General features: G+C 48.2%; 2 non-coding genes across 2 annotated transcripts; both read right to left on the bottom strand.

Annotated features, from left to right (window-relative positions):
• Positions 1–91: 91 nt before the first annotated feature.
• Positions 92–164, bottom strand: TRNAM-CAU. The gene has a single exon. It is a non-coding gene; the product is annotated as a tRNA-Met (tRNA).
• A 4,583-nt stretch (positions 165–4,747) lies between these two features.
• Positions 4,748–4,819, bottom strand: TRNAA-UGC. The gene has a single exon. It is a non-coding gene; the product is annotated as a tRNA-Ala (tRNA).
• Positions 4,820–18,746: the final 13,927 nt, after the last annotated feature.

The following is an 18,746-nucleotide window of genomic DNA, read 5'->3' as shown; positions in this document are numbered from 1 at the left end:
AAATGGATGGGAGGGTGTCTAGAAACCACTCTGCTATAGTCTCTTTTCTCTGATTTCCTTAAGAAAATCTGAAGCAGGGAGCAAAAACAGTTGCCCTCTCTGAGGCTTGAACTCAGGACCTTCAGATTATGAGACTGACACACTGCCAACTGTACTAAGAAGGCTTGGAAAAATCTTACTCTCAGTGCATATATGACCCTCCTACAGCAGGGAAGCTGCCAGGGGTGTGCTGGAAGAGGCAGGGAGATCTGCTGCCCAGAGACCTGTCCTGGCAGCTTTCTCAGCACCAAACAAATCAACTCCCCCTGCCACTGAACAAATCCACCTGGGACTAAGAGCAGCACTGGGGGGCTTTCTTTTTGCCACTTCTGCTGGAGTGGGCAGGCGTCCTGGAGTGCCTTTCTGGAAAAGAATTTGGAACTGAGTTGGGAAAACCAGTTTGAAAACAACAATCTCAGGTTTACACTCATTTATTTATAATATTAAATAATCCTTCGATTTGAGTGTCACAATCAATACAATTGCTTCAGCCTGATAGTTTCCCAAAGGGAAAATTTAACCTCTTCTTTGAGTGATTGTTCATGTCTATTCCACAAAAGGTGTGCGTGCTCGCCATGTGCACCGGTGTTGGAAGTTTTTCCCCTAGCAGTACCCGTAGGGGAGCACCCCAACGACCCCTGGAGTGGCACCTCCATGGCGCGGTATAAGGGGCGCTGCATGCTCCCCCCACCCTCAGTTCCTTCTTGCCGCCAGTGAAGGTGCTTTGGAACTGCTCTGCTCCAGCTTTGCTAAAGCTCATCCCCAGAACGCTTGTTCGTTCAGTGTATGGTACCTGTAGTTAGTAGTTGATTAGTTAAGCTTAGTTTAGTTAGTGTGCCCGGGCCGCGGCATGCCCCACGCCCCAGGTTTTAAGTTGTGCGACACTTGTAGGCGACCGATGCCAGTGAGTGATCCTCACACAGACTGTTTACGCTGTTTGGGGAAAACCCATCTCAGCAATCACTGCAAGATTTGCAAGTTGTCTAAGCCTCGGACAAAGAGAGAGAGAGACATTAGGTTCCGGGCCATCCTGATGGAGTCGGCATTGACCTTGACTCCGGCCGCCGCTCCGAGTCGGCACCGGGTACCACGGTGTCGGTACGCAGTGACCCACCAGCTCCATCTACCAGTTGGCACCGCTCCCCATCCACGGGACACGCCAAGAAGGCTAAGAAGAGGCCTTCTTTGTCACGGCACCAGAGCAAGACTGGGGGAGAGGCTAGAACCATGCTGGGCACTCCTCGGTCCCCATTGGCCTCTCGGCCTCCGACTCAGGTTGAGCGGAGTAGCCCGGCCCGTTCAGAGCAGCCTTCCCCAGATGTCCGTATGCCCTCCACTGCAGAGGCCCTGCAAGCGGCTCGAGACGTTATGGCCATGCCGGTACCAGGAGCACTACCAATGTTGGCCCCGCAGTCCAGAGGCAAGCCGCCACTGGGATCTCTGCAGTCGCCCCTGACTCAGTACTGGTCTGGTTGAGGGAATGTTCCTGATGCTGTTTGCTGCTTAGCAACCGTCCCGTGCATAGTCCACGCAGGTCGCCGTCGACACCCACCAGGTTGTCTGGCTGGGTTCCATCTGACAGAGGCTCCAGGCACCGCTCCACCTTGAGGAGCAGATACCGACGGGACCGAGGCAGATGACGCCAAAGGTCCTTGTGTCATCAGGGCTACCATAGCCAGTCGTGACATGAACGTTGATGCTGTTCTCGTTCATCATCTCGCTCCAGGACCCCGCCCCGGCACCACTCCCGTAGCCCCGGGCGTTGATTGCCGTCGCTTCGCCGTCGTGGAGCAGCTGCTATCGATGGTACCGTTCCTCCACATTGGGGTTGTGGTCTCGTGGTCGGCACTGCTCCCAGCGTCGCCCTCCTCCCAGTCCAGGGACAGTGGCAGGTCGTATGTCAGCCCAGCCTCCCTCCGTAGTTGTCCATCGATGGGTCAGGCCAGCCAAGCCGAACAGCCTGCTCCGCCGGTGCCACAGCAGGTGCAGTGGCACTGGGCTTCCTGACCGGCACAGTGGTACCAGTGGGCACCATGGCCCCCGACGCAGCCCCTGGTGGGGGCTCGCTCAGTGGAAGGAGCTTCTGAATGGCTGTCGGCCTCCCTCTCTTGGCCTCCGAGGAAGGAGTCGGTAGGATGCATGTCTTGGGCACCATGCCCAGAGAGCGACTAGGGGGTGGATCCTCTGGTACTGGTGGACACGCAAAGTACCGCGCCTGTCTCCTCACCCTGACCTGATGAGGCGATTACAGCCCCTCTTCCCTCTGTCCCACAGGAGGACTCTAAAGCCCACCAGGAACTATTGAAAAGGGTGGCATCAAACCTCAACCTTCAGGCAGAGGAGGTGGAGGAGCCCTCAGACTCCCTCTTTAACGTCCTGTCCGCCTTGGTACCGGGCAGGGTGGCCTTGCCACTCCACAAAGGGCTGGTGAAAATTTCAAATGCCTTATGACAAGCCCTGGCCTCACTGCCCCCCATCTCTAAGAGAGCAGAATGCAAGTATTTTGTGCCACCAAAATATGAAATATGTATCACCCATGGGTGGGGCTGAAATTTTGTATCTGACATTGTAGCTCCACTGTTATTTTATTGAATTGCATTAAAACAGCAAGTCAAGAAAGTCTCCTAAGGGCCAGGCTCTCTGCCATGGAAACAGCAGCCACTGCTCTCCAGGAGTCTGTGCCTTCCACACAGCAAAGTACAAACCTGCTCTGAACTTAAGGGTTATCAGACAGTGACGGTAACATAAACAGTTCAGATTATATACCCTGCTAGGTCCCTTTATTTTAATCATTAACCCAGGACATGCCAGACAACTGTTAACCATGGTGTTATCTTCATCTTAAAATACCTCTCAATATATTTAACAGAGGAAGTGAAACCCCCTCCCACAAATGGCTCCCTCTTATGGAATTGTACCACACCTGCCCCTGGACACTGGTTTCATACTGTCAAATCTTTTTCTCTTCAAACCCATCCTTATCCCAATCTATGCACCAACCTCCGCATTTCAGAGTTTAGAATTTACTCTCATCACCCTAGTATGGTACTTTCTGTGTGAATTAGGCAAAGCAAGTTGGGGAAGCTACATGGGTAGTGAAAACCAATGATCCAGGTGAGGCCTGAACTCAACCCCAGCAGTGTCCTCCCTACATTAACCAGTTGCACCACTGCAGGTGCTTCTTAGACAAAGTTGGGAAGCAGGCAGTTATTAGTCTCTGTGGTTCACACCTTTGCCTGGTAATTGAAAGGGTGATGGTTCAAACCTAACTAAAGATGCGGCTTTTCAGTGATGAGACTCCAGTACATTTTAACAGGAAGAAAATCTCCCTATTCTGGTCTAGCCCCATTTGACTCCTTCTGCCCGTCTTCTCTCCCCACCCCCGCAGTCTCTTTCTTTCCCCATTGGGGCCATGCAGAGAGGAGCCCCAGTCAGTCTCTGTCACAGAAAGTCTGTATCCCATAAAGGGAGGGAGGGGTTGCTCTAAAACATTGATAATGGGTGGGGGAGGGGTGTGCATGGTTATGGGGATATAGGATGGAGAACTAACAGTGGGGCCCAGAGAGATTCCCCCACAGATTGGGGAGATCCCCTGCTGCCCACCGTCAGCCAGCTGTTGGAAGAACAACTTGGGATTGCTTGGGGAACCCACCTTTAAAAACACAAGTGTAACATGCTAATTACATTTAAATAAGATCAAAGCCTCTTCAAACCCAGTGTCACAATCACTGGAATGACTTTGTCCTGATATTTTGTTTGCCAGCCGCAGCCACAAAATAAGTCAAATTCCAGTTCCAGTTCAGGGTAATGCACACAGAAGAATCCGGAGGCTTTTAATTCCTTAGGTTCTGCCATCCTATGCTGTGGCCATTTCATTTCATTTCATTTCATTTCTATTTATCATGAAAATGATAAATGAAAAGGGGGGAGGGATAGCTCAGTGGTTTGAGCGTCGGCCTGCTAAACCCAGGGTTGTGAGTTCAATCCTTGAGGGGGCCATTTGGGGATTTAGTTGGGGATTGATCCTGCTTTGAGCAGGGGGTTGGACTAGATGATCTCCTGAGGTCCCTTCCAACCCTAATAATCTATGATTCTATGATTGTGCAAAGCAACATTAGGTCCTTGGGAGAGACCAGAGCAGAGGCTGCATTCATTTAACCTGTCAAAAAACCAGATTCTTGTCCATGGGATCACTGTAGGGGGGCTGGGTCCCACTGTGACTTTTCTGACTCTGTGACAGGCCAGGCTGCAATAACTGGGGCATCTGAGCACCCAGGACCTTCTGTGGGGCTGCCATTCCCCTTCCCCTTCTATGGTCTCATCTGTCATTGACTCCAGCCATTTTCTATCCATCGTCAGCACGATCCCAATCAAGCTGCACTCACCTCAAAAAGACAGTGTCCCCTGTTGAGTGTAAATCACTGACCTCTCTCCTCTCTGAGCACTGACTGTCCCTCCATTTCCTTGCCTCTCAGTCTGTGCAGATGGGACCTTTCCCTCCCATACCCTTCTCCTTCCTCATCCACCATCGGCCCAAGCAGCACAGCCGGTGGGAATCTTAAAAGTACAGAGGTGATTTAGGAGCAGAAACCCCCACAGACCTTCCATGCAATTGGCACTTGCCCCTCACTGACCAGGATTGAAGCTCATGCACGGATACTGCTGGCTCTTCTGGGTGTGAGCAAAGCAGCAGGGTGAAAAGAAAATTTGGAGATGCTGGGGATTGAACCCAGGACCTCATACATGCAAAGCATGTGCTCTACCACTGAGCTACATCCCCAGATGGGTTTAAGAGTAGCAGCTGTGTTAGTCTGTATCCATAAAAAGAACAGGTACTCCTGTTCTATTTCCAGATGGGCTGTGTGTGCTAATGGTTACATTCAGAGCCCTCCTGGTTCCAGCACATCCAGTGGCCTAAAAGTAGCATGGGGGAAACATTCCCTACTGTGAGGGCCAAACCTGCTGTCCTGGAGGTTGGTGGCTCTTAGGGGTCACTTGCAGCAGAGCCAGATTCTATGTGTGGGGCAGAGAGAGTGCGTGCCCTGGACTCAGGGTGCAGAGCTACACTCAGCCCTCCCCCCTGCATTGGGTGGGGGGTGCTGCAATCCCCTGCTGCAAGGTAATGGTGGGGGGTGCTGTGAGCTACTCAACACCTGACCCTGGTGGCAGAAGTGGTGTGGGAAGCTCCAGGCAGGGCCAGCTCTAACTTTTTTGCCGCACCAGGCAAAAAAGAAGAGTGCTACCCCGCCGTACCCTCTCCGGGAGCGCAGCCGAAATCCCCGCCCCCCCAGCACCACGCAACCCGAAGCCCCACCCCCAGCACCGTGCCGCCTGAAGCCCCGCCCCCTCCAAGCGCTGCACCGCGCCAGCCCCCAGATCCCAAAGACCCCACCCCCCGAGCACCACGCTGCCCAAAGCCCCGCCCCCCAAGCATCACGCCGCCCAAAGCCCCCGCCCCCCCTCCGAGCACCGCGCCGCCCAAAGCCCCGTCCCCCTTCCGAGCACCACGCCGCAGAATGAAAATAAATAAATAAATAAATAATCGAGTGCCGCCCTGCCCCAAGGTGCCGCCCCAAGCACGTGCTTGGTTGGCTGGTGCCTGGAGCCGGCCCTGGCTCCAGGTGTTTCTAGGATCTGCTATTTCCACCTGCCTGTAAAGTCCAGCTTTCCCCAGCACAATCACTGCATTGCAATTGGGTCACTGTTTCCATGGCTGTACAGTAAAGAATCACTCCCAGTTTCCCTTCTATCTGCAGCATGATTAGCCTGTGTCAGTGGTTAATGAAGTGGACCTAGTTGTAGATTGTTATTCATTCCCCAATTTAACAATTCAGACAGTCCCTTTCCTACTCAAATCCCCAGCACCTCAGTGATCCCAGTAGCAGGGGTTGGGTTTTCCCTGAGGCCCTGAGATTTTCGGGGTCCTTTTTTCCCTCAACCTGGAGTGAGCTCAGCTTTTCCCCCATCCCAGACATTCCATGAAATAACAGCAGCAGCATAAAGAAAGAGGGGAGGGAACATCTCACTGCCAGGGCTGGATGTGCCCAGGGCCCCCTCCTTGTCCATTGTTTCCATGGAATTTGGCACCCTGCTTTGCACAAGGGACAAAGAAAGATCTTGCTGTTCCTGTGTCTGTGCAAAGAAAATTGTGTTTCTGTATGAAAGAGAGGCGGGAAATGGCCCCATGGTGAGACAATATCCTCAGGATTAAGAGCAAAGGAGTCAGTCTGAGAACTGATTTAACTCCACTCATCTTGGATTTAACAAATTGTCTTCCATGGAGACACTGGGAACTTATGACATTGATCCAGATTCTGGGGGTTCGGGCTGTTTTAACTCTTGGTAAGAACGTGAACTTGATTCCAAGAAGGGAGAGAGGAGAAGCCTGAAGCTGACTTTCGTCCCAGGCTGGGGTCTCCTGGACGGTGGGAAACATCCTTTGCTGCTACCAGGGGACAGCAGGCTACTGGTGACATACCAGGGCTGGGATGAAAGGGGAATGTTGCATGGACTTTACCATACAGGCCCCATCCTGCTTCTTAGAGCCCACAGGAGAGAATCTAGAGATGGGCAAATCATTTCTCAGAAGAGCTGCTAGGACTCCTTCCTGCCAACTATTCACACCTCCTGCTCCCCCCCCCAAATGTTTCTGCTCCAAAGGCTCCTGAATGCTGAGAATGGGGAGGGGGTCACTCCACCATCTGAAATGAAAGGGGTGCTCCTGGATGGGAAGGAAAGAACAGAAAGTGGCGAGAGAGAGAGAAACAGAAAAAAAACCAACCTCTTCTCTCTCCCTTTCCCCTCCCATCAAGAACTGTGATGAATGGGGAAACTCCCCTCCCCAGGAACAATGAAGAAAACAGAAAGAGATTCACCACAAACTGGACAGTGACAGACTTGGTTGCATCATGTTGCAGTGAGATAAAGGAGCTGGAATTGTGGGACACCGGAGTTCTGCTCCCAGGGATTTGAAACACTTGCAGCATTGAAAGCGAGCTCCAGGCTGATCACCAGGTGAGTCTGAATTAGCATGAAACTTCCAAGTGTGTCAGAAAGTCAGCCTTGGGCGGGAGAATCAAACTCTGGTCTCCTGTAGCACTAGCAGGGATACTCACCCCTATCTTATCAAGCAGGTAGCTGCCTTTCAACAGACACCTAGGAGAGGGGGTGCTGGGGGCTCTGCAGTTTTCACAGTGGGGAGGAGGGCCAGACTAGTGGGGCTGTCTCTGGACTCACCAGTGGCTCTAGGTCACATGTTGGGGGGCAGGTGTCAGTAGGGGCTACAAGATGTGAGGCTGGTTAAAATTAAACTGCACAAAATACCTCCCCCTTTGTTCCAGCTAAAGGCCCTACTTTGGCCTCTCCCCATTTCATGAAAATCTCCATCTCTACCCCGCCTCTCAGAAACCCCCTCTCTCCCATGGGTATTTTCATGGTTTCTTCCTTTTTTCATGGTCTCATACAAATATTTTTGCTGTGGAAATGATCAAGTACATTTAAAATGAGAAAAACAATCAAACAACACATCTGTTCAGGGGGCCTGGGGCAAAGCAATTTCAGGGGTCCCTTCCATAAAAAAAAGTTGCAATACTATAGAATACTATATTCTCAGATTGCCCCACTTGCCCCCTCCCCCACCCCCGGGCGGCCCTGTCTGTATCTCCTTCACCAGACATAGTGTTGTTAGGGTCCTTCATTTTCAGGTTTTATTTTATTTATTTTTTCTCAGAAATGGATCAGTGTTTATTACCACCACCACAAAAACAGGTGAAAATCAGTGCAAAAGACTATTAATCATGTTTCTGGGTAAATATCGGGGTTTATTTTGGTGGACGGAAAGACGGGGGGGGGAGTATTCAGTAGATTCATGCTTTGAATTCCGTTCATCAATGTGGTTTGCTGCAGAACTAAAACAGAACTCAAAACAAAATGAGTTTAAGAAAGCAATATCTCTCTAATCCCCAAATAAAACTTTTCAGTTGAATAAACAGGTTACTGTTGCAGACTTAGAACTATTAGCCTATAAATATTTACATTTAATAACTGGGCCACACCATTTGCAGTGCATACACTCAACTTCATCCTTTTCTCCTGGTTTTGTTTATTTAAAACTTTCAAATACTTCCTTCACAGGACCTAACCAGATCAGCCACACCATCACCGGTTCATTCACCTGCACGTCCACCAATGTAATATACGCCATCATATGCCAGCAATGCCCCTCTGCTATGTACATTGGCCAAACTGGACAGTCCCTACGTAAAAGGATAAATGGACAGAAATCAGATATTAGGAATGGCAATATACAAAAACCTGTAGGAGAACACTTCAACCTCCCTGGACACACAATAGCAGATTTAAAGGTAGCCATCCTGCAACAAAAAAACTTCAGGACCAGACTTCAAAGAGAAACTGCTGAGCTTCAGTTCATCTGCAAATTTGACACCATCAGCTCAGGATTAAACAAAGACTGTGAATGGCTAGCCAACTACAAAAGCAGTTTATCTTCCCTTGGTGTTCACACCTCAACTGCTAGAAGAGGGCCTCATCCTCCCTGATTGAACTAACCTCGTTATCTCTAGCCTGACTCACTCTTGCTTGCATATTTATACCTGCCTCTGGAAATTTCCACTACATGCATCCGAAGAAGTGGGTATTCACCCACGAAAGCTCATGCTCCAATATGTCTGTTAGTCTATAAGGTGCCACAGGACTCTTTGCTGCTTTTACAAATACTTCTTTGTGTTCTGAAAAGTATTCTGAAACAGATTTTCATTTTCTTCACATTTTAGAGTGTCAAATCTTTAGACCGTTATCTGCTAACAGCTTGAAATGTGCACGTGATGGGTGTGAGATTCATCAGTACAGTCAGATGCATGCACACATCAGAGCTTGCGTGCGTGCCTGTTTTTTTATTGTGTGTATCTTCTAGACTAATACATAGCCTTACTTCAACTGGCAGCTCTGCGTATACACACAGACACATGTATTATCATAATACATATATCTCACACAATGTATTGTTATTTTCTACGTAATTAAATGATACAAAAGTAGGGTAAAAATCGGAAAAAAATGAATAATACTTTTTGTCAAACCTGGGAATTTTTCATTTTTCATATTTTTTTAATGGGTTTAAACTGCAAATGAAGAGGCTTAGATATTGTGTCTGAATTTTCCTAGTCCAGGTGATCAGAGTCACCCCTACATTCACTTCAGCTCAAACCCCAGACTTGCACCAAGCACTTATCGGGGATGTGGAGCAGAACTAAACTTAATTGACAGCAGCGAGGGAGGAAGGTTGCAACTGAGCTGTCTGGGGAATATTTAAATCTTTTTTTTTCTTTTATTTTTTTTGAAAATTAAATCAATACAGCTTCCACTCCTCAGTCTCTCCCAAGGAAATAACATTTCTGTGCAAAGTACCCAAAACTTTTAACAATAAGAAGTGAAATGAAAAAGCCACACGATGGCACCAGAACCTAAGGATTGAGAAGCCATGTGATTATTGAATGTGCATTGATGCTGAAAAGGGATGCGTTTTGTCTTTGGCTCCCCTTCGCCCCGTGTTGAGCACTAAACCCCACTCTTCTCCCAGAGAACTAAAACCCAGGAGTCCTGACTCTTAGCCCCCCTGCTCTAACCCACTAGACCCCACTCCCAGTGACAAAGAAGGAGCTGAGAAACACCTGTGCTGTCCCCTTACTTCCCTGCCTGTGCTGCACTTGAAACCCAATGGGGTTTCCTTGGGCAGTTTTGAATCTTGCTCCCAGGAAGGGTGTAATTTTAGGTACAAGTTCCAAACAGTACAATGAACCAACCAGAAGGGTCAGCAGGTATCGGTGTAGTAGTCATTGAAATAATCACGGCAACATACTTCAGGGAAACATTTATTAATGAAGTGTCAGTGAAAGGTCAGAATCTGATACTGTCGGTGTCACACTAGAGGGTGCTGTGATGGTTTTAAATTTGTCATCCAAACCTAGGTAACACCTAGCACATATTTCAACCTCTTCTTCTCTTACGGTTGCTCATTATTAGTGAAGGGGAGAGAGAGGAATAGAAACAGAGGGTATAACAAAAATGTCAGCGCTGGGGACACAAATACTAAAGTTTAGAACCCCAGGTCATTTGCTTTTCTTTCATTATAATTAAGGCTACGTTTTCATCACGGGTATTTTTAGTAAAAGTCACGGACAGGTCATGGGCAGTAAAAAAAAAAAATTCATGGCCCGTGACCTGTCCATGACTTTTACTAAAAATACCAAAGAATAAAACTTGGGGGGGGGGCTTCCCAGGGGCACCATGGGTGCTGGGGGAGGGTGGGCTGGCTGCTTGGGGGGGGCGGGGTGTGGTCTGGGACCCTCCGCTGGTGCTAGGGGAGGGGGGGTTTGGTGAGGCAAGCAGGCTTCGTACATGGCTCCACACCTCCCCCTTCCCCCCCAACAGCAGCAAAGATTGGGTGTGGGAGGGGGGAGGGACAGGGTGAGGCAGGCTCTGTGCAGCGCTTACTTGGGGGGCTCCCCAGAAGAGGCAACTGCAATCTCAGTAGAACCATGTCTTGAGTTGCTTTCTTTCTACATCCCATTCTAAAGAAAAACTTGTAAGAGTCAGTGAGCTAGTTTTCCTTCCCTTCCCTTTTCCAAAAGTCACTGAAGAGTCTTGCATGGTGAGGGAGCAGCAGGGAAAACACCAGCATTAAAACTGGGCAGAGATTCCTAATTAACATTCACATTTCCAAACTGCTGCTAAAGTCCACATGCATGCTCAGATTGGCTTTGTCCCTGCCAGCAGGTATATGGGATCTTGGGGAGCAATTACCACACAGGTGGGGTGCCAATTAATTTCTTTATTAAAGGAAAAAGGAAGTGGTGGGAATTTAACAATGAAATATGATGGGATGGGGTGTATAGGGTGTTTACAATAGACAATGATGGGGGGGTTCTTCTAGTAAATGGGATAGGGGGTTTCAATAGTGGGGTACAATACAGTGGGGTACAATACAGTTGGTAACCAATTAACACTGAAGTATAAATGTAACAGGTAGCTAACAATTTCTATGTAAAGAGTGTGTCACAGCAGCATATAACCAACTAACAGTATGGGTAAAATGGGTTAAATAACCAACAACTTTAGGTAAAAATGTGTCCCAGTGGTGTAAATGTAAAATGTGAGGTGTGTTAGAGAGAAAAGGGGTAGAAAAGGAGTAACCAATGGGGTTTTATGCTAGAAAGAGAGAGAGCAGACAGGCTGCAAGATTAAACAGCAGAGAAGAAGAGAGAGAGAGAAAGAAAGTGGTAGAGAAGTGAGGTTGGGGGATGGGGGAAGAGGAGCACGTGGTGGAGGGAGATTTAAACTCAGGGAGACACAGAACAGACAGGCTGCAAGTTTAAACAGCAGAGAGACAATTATACAAAACACAGCAAAATCTTATCTATGATTTAACTTAACCAAAACTACACAAATTAGCAAGTAACAAAACACAATGCAACAGTTCTTTAAGCCTAACTTACAGGGTACAATGCAAGCAATTTCCTAAACCTAACTTAACTACAGCTATGCAAAATGAAATTACAATTTATCTAGACTAAAGGACAAAATCTAACCTAATGGGTGCACCTTATACTAGGGGTAGTTCCAGAGGGCAGAGTGGTGTGTGCCCAGGATACAGCTCCAAGGGGGGAGGGGGATTTAACTAGTGGTGGCTGCAAGCTGGCAGCCCAGGATACAGTCCAGGAAGGCACAGGCTTATTTCTAGCAGCAAAGGCGCTGCAAAGCAAGAAACAGATTACAGATACAGACCAAGGAGTTTAAGAGAGGTTTTAAGACACAGACCAAGGTTTAGCTTGAGTCTGTGTGCTGGGGAAACAGAGCCAGCAGCTAAAGTAATAAAATAAAAGTATAGAAAGTTTCACAGAGGGATTCTTACCAGTCCCCAAGGCAGCAGCAAAGGCAGAAGCAGCAACAACATCAGAAGAAGCAAGGAGGGCTGGGTACGGTCTTGATAATCAGGAGGTCTCTCAGGCAGCAATTCGTTCTTCCTGGGGGGGGGGTTTAAAAACGGGGGTACGCTCAAAAATAAAACGAGAGCAGAGAAAGGACCCCCCAGAACCCCTGGCTGATCAGACCAGGTAGCAATGCAGGAACCTTTCTGATGTTTGTTTCAAAAATGCCTGTTCTTAAAGGCAATCTCAGGCAGTTTCCCCACCAGTAATCCTGATAGGCTCCTTCTGTCACAGGGGAGGAGATACAGGGAAAAACTGCAGGTGAGCATAGAGACATGCCTGGGCAGAGTCCTGGACCATAGGCACATGAGGCCTATGACTCATGCCCAGGATCTCAAAAACACATTAGGTCTTGCAGCTCTGGACATTGCCTACCCTACACCGAGCCCAGGTTTAACAAGGTGATAACAGGACCAACCCTTTGAACAGGGCAGTAGTCCCACTTAGCACAAGTGGCCATCCCTTTGAGAAGGGAATGGCTCTTGGTAAACAACTTAAGGGGCCCTCCCTTTGAGAAGGGCAGTGGCCCTGGTAAACAACTTAACAGCCAGGGAGGGGCGGCCACAGGAGGAGAACAAAAACAAAATGGAGTAAGGGGACAGCTGTAAGAAACAAAATGGAATAGGGGGAAAGCTGTAACAGACAGGCTTGAGAATGGCTCCTCCAGTTCGGCAACCAGCACAGGGTTAATGGGGAAATAATTTGTTTAGGGACAATAAAACAATGCTATTGAGTGATCTGTGTTCAAAAACATAACTGGATGCATTAGTTACATAGCTCAGCTGGTAGAGAGGAAGACTGTAGGATCTATGTCTGGCCAGTGACACATAAGGGAGAACATCAGAGAGGCCACACCAGGTCCGACCAAAGGTCCATCTAGCCCAGTATCCTGTCTTCTGACAGTGGCCAATGCCAGGTGCCCCAGACAGAATGAACAGAACAGGTAAACATCAAGTGCTCCATCTCCTGTTGCCCATTCCCAGATTCTGGCAAACAGAGGCTAGGGACACCATCCCTTCCCATCCTGGCTAATAGCCATTGATGGACCTATCCTCCATGAATTTATCTATTTATGTTTTGAACCCTTTTATACTCTTGGCCTTCGCAACATCCTCTGGCAAAGAGTTCCACAGGTTGATTGTGCGTTGTGTGAAGAAATACTTCCTTTTGTTTGTTTTAAATCTGCTGCTTATTAATTTCATTTGGTGACTCCTAGTTCTTGTGTTATGTGAAGGGGTAAATAACACTTCCTTATTTACTTTCTTCACACCCATCATGATTTTATAGACCTCTATCATATCCCCCCTTAGTCATCTCTCTTCCAAGCTGAAAAGTCCCAATCTTATTAATCTCTTCTCATACGGAAGCCATTCCATGTCCTTAATCATTTTTGTTGCTCTTTTCTGTACCTTTTCTAATTCCAATATATCTTTTTTGAAATGGGGCGACCACATCTGCACGCAGTATTCAAGATGTGGACGTACCATGGATTTATACAGAGGCAATATGATATTTTCTGTCTTCTTATCTATCCCTTTCCTAATGATTCCCAACATTCTGTTTGCTTTTTGACTGCCTCTGCACATTGAGTGGATGTTTTCAGAGAACTCTCCACAATGACTCCAAGATCTCTCTCTTGAGTGGTCTCAGCTAATTTAGACTTCATCATTTTATAGGTATAGTTGGGATTATGTTTTCCAATGTGCATTACTTTGCATTTATCCACACTGAATTGAGCGGCAACACCATTACATCTTCAGGCACTAAAGTTTGCAGGCACTATCCACATACACTCCCACACTGCTGCTTACCCCATCCTCTCAAGTTTGGGGATCCTGGCTGCATTTGGGGGGTGGAAGATCCTTGAACTGAGGCATCCTGGGCATAGCTTGGGGGATCTGTGCTTTGCTCCACACTGGGGATATTTGCACACAGCTGATTCGGAATCTTCCCACAGGTGATGCAGTGAGAGGATCTGGAAGTTGGGAACTGCTCTGCCCACTTATTTCTCCTTCTGCCCCTTTCAGTCTCTCTCTCCCTCTCAGGTTGGGAGACGCTGGTCACTTTCCTGTTCCCAGCCAGTGGTGTTCGCTCTCCCCTAGCTAGATCGGCTTCTGAACGTGCTAACCAGGTGCCAGAGCTTGTGTGTGTGTCAGTAAATACAGCGGCTCTGACCAGTCACAGACACATGGGTGGTGAGTAGAGACGGGAGCTGACTGGAACCGGAGGAAGTCCTGCCCTGCCCCAGTGATCGCTGCTGCAGCCCGGGTTGGTGTTTGCAGGACACACACAGGAAGGGGCTGGAGCAGCTGGGAGCAGGGAGGAGCGAGGCAGGAACCGGGGAGAACAAAGAACCGAGACCAGGTACTGTTACAAGCCGCTGCTTTGCCTCCATTGTGACCTGGAAGCCCTGCAGCAGCAGCTGTTGATTCCCCAGCTGGGGAGAGACCAGCATTAAAGCTTCTTGTGTGTCCAGCTGAAGGGGGGGAAGTTTCTCCAGCTGGAGCTAGCCCATAGGGCAACTCTGGGCTCTGCGGACACCAAGCCTGAGCCGGAAACTCCAGGTAATTGAGAGAGACCCCGGGGAGAAAGAACTGGTCTCGGGCAGGAAAGTGACTCTGTGCAGAGAGGGTCCTGCGATCTTGCAGCTTCTGCACATCTGCTGCCTTGGCGCTAATGAACTTGCGGGAAGTGGGGGGGTCTTAGCTGCAAAGGAAACTTCCACCGTCAGTCTGCCTTCAAGCTCCGGCCAGGATCTGCCCCAGAGAGGCGAAATGTGGGGAAAGAAATCGGGCCCCAGTGGGGGGGGGGGTTCCCCTTTGTGTGTCTGGAGGTGTCAGGGAGGGGAAAGACAGTGTGACAGGCTGGAGATTGAACTACCTCTGTGCAGGCAGGGCATCCCTGCAGGGGAAAGAACAGGACCCTCTCCTCTCAAACGTCCATAAAAGTCTCTCTAGTTCTTCCTCCTTTTCTCCCCAATTATTAACCAATCCCAGCTGCTGATGCCTACACCCAGGGTTTTTGCCACCCCAAGCAAAAAAAAATGTTGACAGCCCCCTCCCCCCCCCTTTTTTTTGGCTTTTACACATGTTTGCATATTGGGGAAATAATCTCAGAATATAATCACACATCAGCATGTTTAGTTGACTCTGTTGCTGCAAATTTCAGAGCAGAAAGTCCAAGGAAAATCTTGAGCTCCTCTTTTAGCTGAAATAAAACAGTGCAATTAGTCAAACTGATCTTGGGAGTTGCATGCAGGCTGATACGAACATCTGGTAAATCAAAACTGTTAAAACTCAGTGATCTTTCACTTGTTAAAGAACATGTGTCGCTTACTCTGAAGAAAAAAAAATAGGAAAAAGGATCATAGAAAATTAAATTGCTCCAGGAAAAAAAAATCCAACTCCCCCAAGGAACAGGAAGTGAGATACTTTATTACTATACATTGATCTGTCAATGTCACTCACGGAAAGTCTGAGCAATCAAGCTGCAGCAAACATATGATGGTTACAGATATCTAACCAATGTTGAAATTAGTGGAGTTGGAGTTGAAAAGTTCACCATTGAGTGGCTGCAGGGACGGCTGCCACACCTCTTTCTGCTGTCAGCATGTGAGAGGAGGCCAGGCTGGGAAACAAGGCTGAAATTGACCATGTGCCAAGAAGGAGAGTTGAGCAAGGAAAATCCACAGTAACGTTCAACCTTAAACCGCAAAGGGGAAAAAAGGAAAACGACAAGGGGGGTGGGGGGGAGAAGAGAAAGGCGAAGGGGTGGCTGACTGTGCTGCTGATCTGGGAGAGTGTGTGTGTGTGTGCGTGTGTGTGTGTGGACATTATCCAGGTCCAGCCTCTGCTAGAGCCTGTCCAAAAAGGCTCTGCAAAGAAGCAGCTAGGGCCACCGAGGAAAGCTCTGGGGGAAGCGGAGAGAAGCAAGGGCAGCCAGCAGCAGCCCGGCTCCATGGAAGGGAGCGCATCAGCTGGGGAAGAGGAGAGCGGGGGTGGGGAGAGCGCCGCGCTCCCTTTGCAAGCTCCTAGCAGTTTCAGATCCTCCTTGTGCTCCAGTTCGCCCGGGGCGGGGGACAAAGCCCCGCAGCAGGATCCCGGAGCAGCCTCCTCCTGCAGCCGGGTGGGGAAGAGCCAGTGGGAGATTAACAACGCCCGTGTCCGGGTCCGAGGCAGGAGGAGGCGACATCGCCCGGCCGCCACATGGTATTTACTGTCCACAGGCTGGAGCGCAGCCCTGGAGCCCGCAGCAGCTGGTCTTGGAGGAGCGGGACCTGGTGATCGAAGTTTCCGGCCGGCGGATCCGAGCCCACAAGTCAGTGCTGGCGGCCAAGTCCACGGACATCCTGCGGGTGAAGGGGGTAAGCTACTGGGGACTGCGCCTGCTCATCGACAGGGCCAGCATGGGCGACGTGCGCCACGACAACCTGGCCAAGATGGTGAGCGGCACCACTGTGCTGCAGATGCCCTGTGCTCTGCACTACACGGCTGAGGCCATGCGGACCCAGCTGCCTCCACAACTGCTACCATCTGCTGTGCCTCCTCTGGGAATGTGCCACCCCAAGCAGGTGCTTGTTTTGCTGGTGCCTAGAGCCGGTCCTGCCTACACCCACAACTACCCCACGCAAGTCGCCCTCACTCCCAGATATTACTTGCCAATCACTGTCCATCCCCTGCTGCTGCCCCTCCCTGCTGGCTCTTTTCCATCTTAAAGCAGCTTTAAAAAGGTTTCCCTGCTGAATGGTGGGAGGTGGTCAGGTGGTGGTGGCTTATTAAACATGCCTATATGATCCTTTCAAACCTTACCAGTTTCCCCCTCTAGCTTATTACTAAAGCTATAGAATTCCTCAGATCTTGGTGTTTTTCCTCTTGTATAATCAAATATTTAAGTTTTGACCCATTTTCTCCCCAATTCCCAAAGACTGATATAAAATACTAGGGCTGTCAAATGATTAAAAAAAATTAATCATGATTAATTGCACAGTTGAAAAATAATGATTAATCACTGTTTTAATCATGCTGTTAACAATAATAGGACACCCTTTGTTTAAATATCTTTTGGCTGTTTTCTATATTTTCAAAAATATTGGTTTCAATTACTACACAGAATGCAAACTACACAGTGCTCACTTTATATTATTGTTTTTATTACAAATATGTGTACTGTAATAAAGAAGAAAATAATGTTTTTCAATTAGTCTTATACAAGTACCGTAGTGAAATTTCTTTATGGTGAAAGTGCATTGCAGGGGGGAATTACAGGTAGGACCTTGTAAATGTAAAGAATTTTATAAAAAATTGTAAAATGTCTTAGTGATTGACTGAACAAGAAGTAGGATTTGTAGGCTCTAAAGTTTTACATCGTTTTATTTTTGAGTGCAGTTATGTAAAACAAAGCATTCTACATTTGTAAGTTGCACTTTCATCATAAAGAGATTGCATGGCAGTACTTGTATGAGGTGAATTGAAAAATACTATTTCTTTTGTTTCTTTATTACAGTGCAAACATTTGTAATCAAAAATAATACTGTAGAGTGAGCACTGTCCACTTTGTAACTGAAATCAATATATTTGAAAATGTAGAAAAAATCCACAAATATTTATAATTTTAAATTGGTATTCTATTACTCTTTAACAGTGTGCTTAAAACTGTGATTAATCATGATTATTTTTTAAATCCAGTTAATTTTTTTGCATTAATTGCTTGTTAACTGTGATTAATTGACAGCCCTGTAAAATACCTTGAAATTTTGTCCCACTTTTTCTCTATTACTAATTTCATATGTCGTGAAATTTTTCCCTGGCTCACACACAATTTCACAGCTACAATTTCCTCAGCTATTCCTCTTTTCTCAAAAGGAGTGCTGGGGTGGGGGGGCAGGGAGGATTGCAGGTGGAAGGCATGGGGAGGGTCCCCAATTGCTCTAGCCCAGGGCCTCACAAATCCTTAATCCACCTCTGTTCCCAGATGGCACAGGACAAGGGGTTCACTCCCCTCAGGGGGATGTGCTGCATGTGACTGGGTCCTTGCTGCCCCTGGCAGTGCCCAGAGTGGCTGAGAATCTCCTTGCTACTGTGTTAGCCCCTCACCTTCCCATCACCACTTTCAGCAGAAGGATCCCAAACCCCATGATGAATGCTCTCCATCAGTGGTTGCTTCCCCCAGCACCAAGATGCAGCCACCTCTGGGGTGGATCCATGGTGGCCTTTATGTGTCAGTGACAGGGCATGGACATTTCTAAAATGTTTTGTCCCCTCCATGCCCTCTATTCTGTTAAAGAAGCATCCCCCAGGGCTCCCTCTGCCTGTGTGAATGTCCAGCAGAGGGTGGTGATAAATGGGTAGAAAGTTATCAAATACTGATATAAAATCACCACTGATTTTGCTTCTCTCCTGCCTTCAAAACTTCATGAACTTCAGAGGGAAACCCGAGTCCTTATCCTTGGGGTGGAGGGAAAGGGCAAGGGGGGTTAATCCCCACCCTCAATCAATTTAAAAGGATTTAGGTCTCATCGCTCCTGAGCCATATTTCTCGTCTCACTGAGACCAGTGTTGATCCAGAATCACTGCACAGAAGGACAAGGAGCGACTCCAGATTAACATGGGAGTGAATGGTTTCAGAGTGGTAGCCGTGTTAGTCTGTATCAGCAAAAAGAACGAGGAGTACTTGTGGCACCTTAGAGACTAACACATTTATTTG

The sequence above is a fragment of the Terrapene carolina genome, unplaced genomic scaffold (assembly GCF_002925995.2).
Source record: "Terrapene carolina triunguis isolate 2854851 unplaced genomic scaffold, T_m_triunguis-2.0 Scaffold425, whole genome shotgun sequence".
In the NCBI taxonomy this organism is placed as follows: Eukaryota; Metazoa; Chordata; order Testudines; family Emydidae; genus Terrapene; species Terrapene triunguis.
Note: the sequence above shows the minus strand (reverse complement) of the source record. Positions and strands in the feature narration are given on the sequence as shown.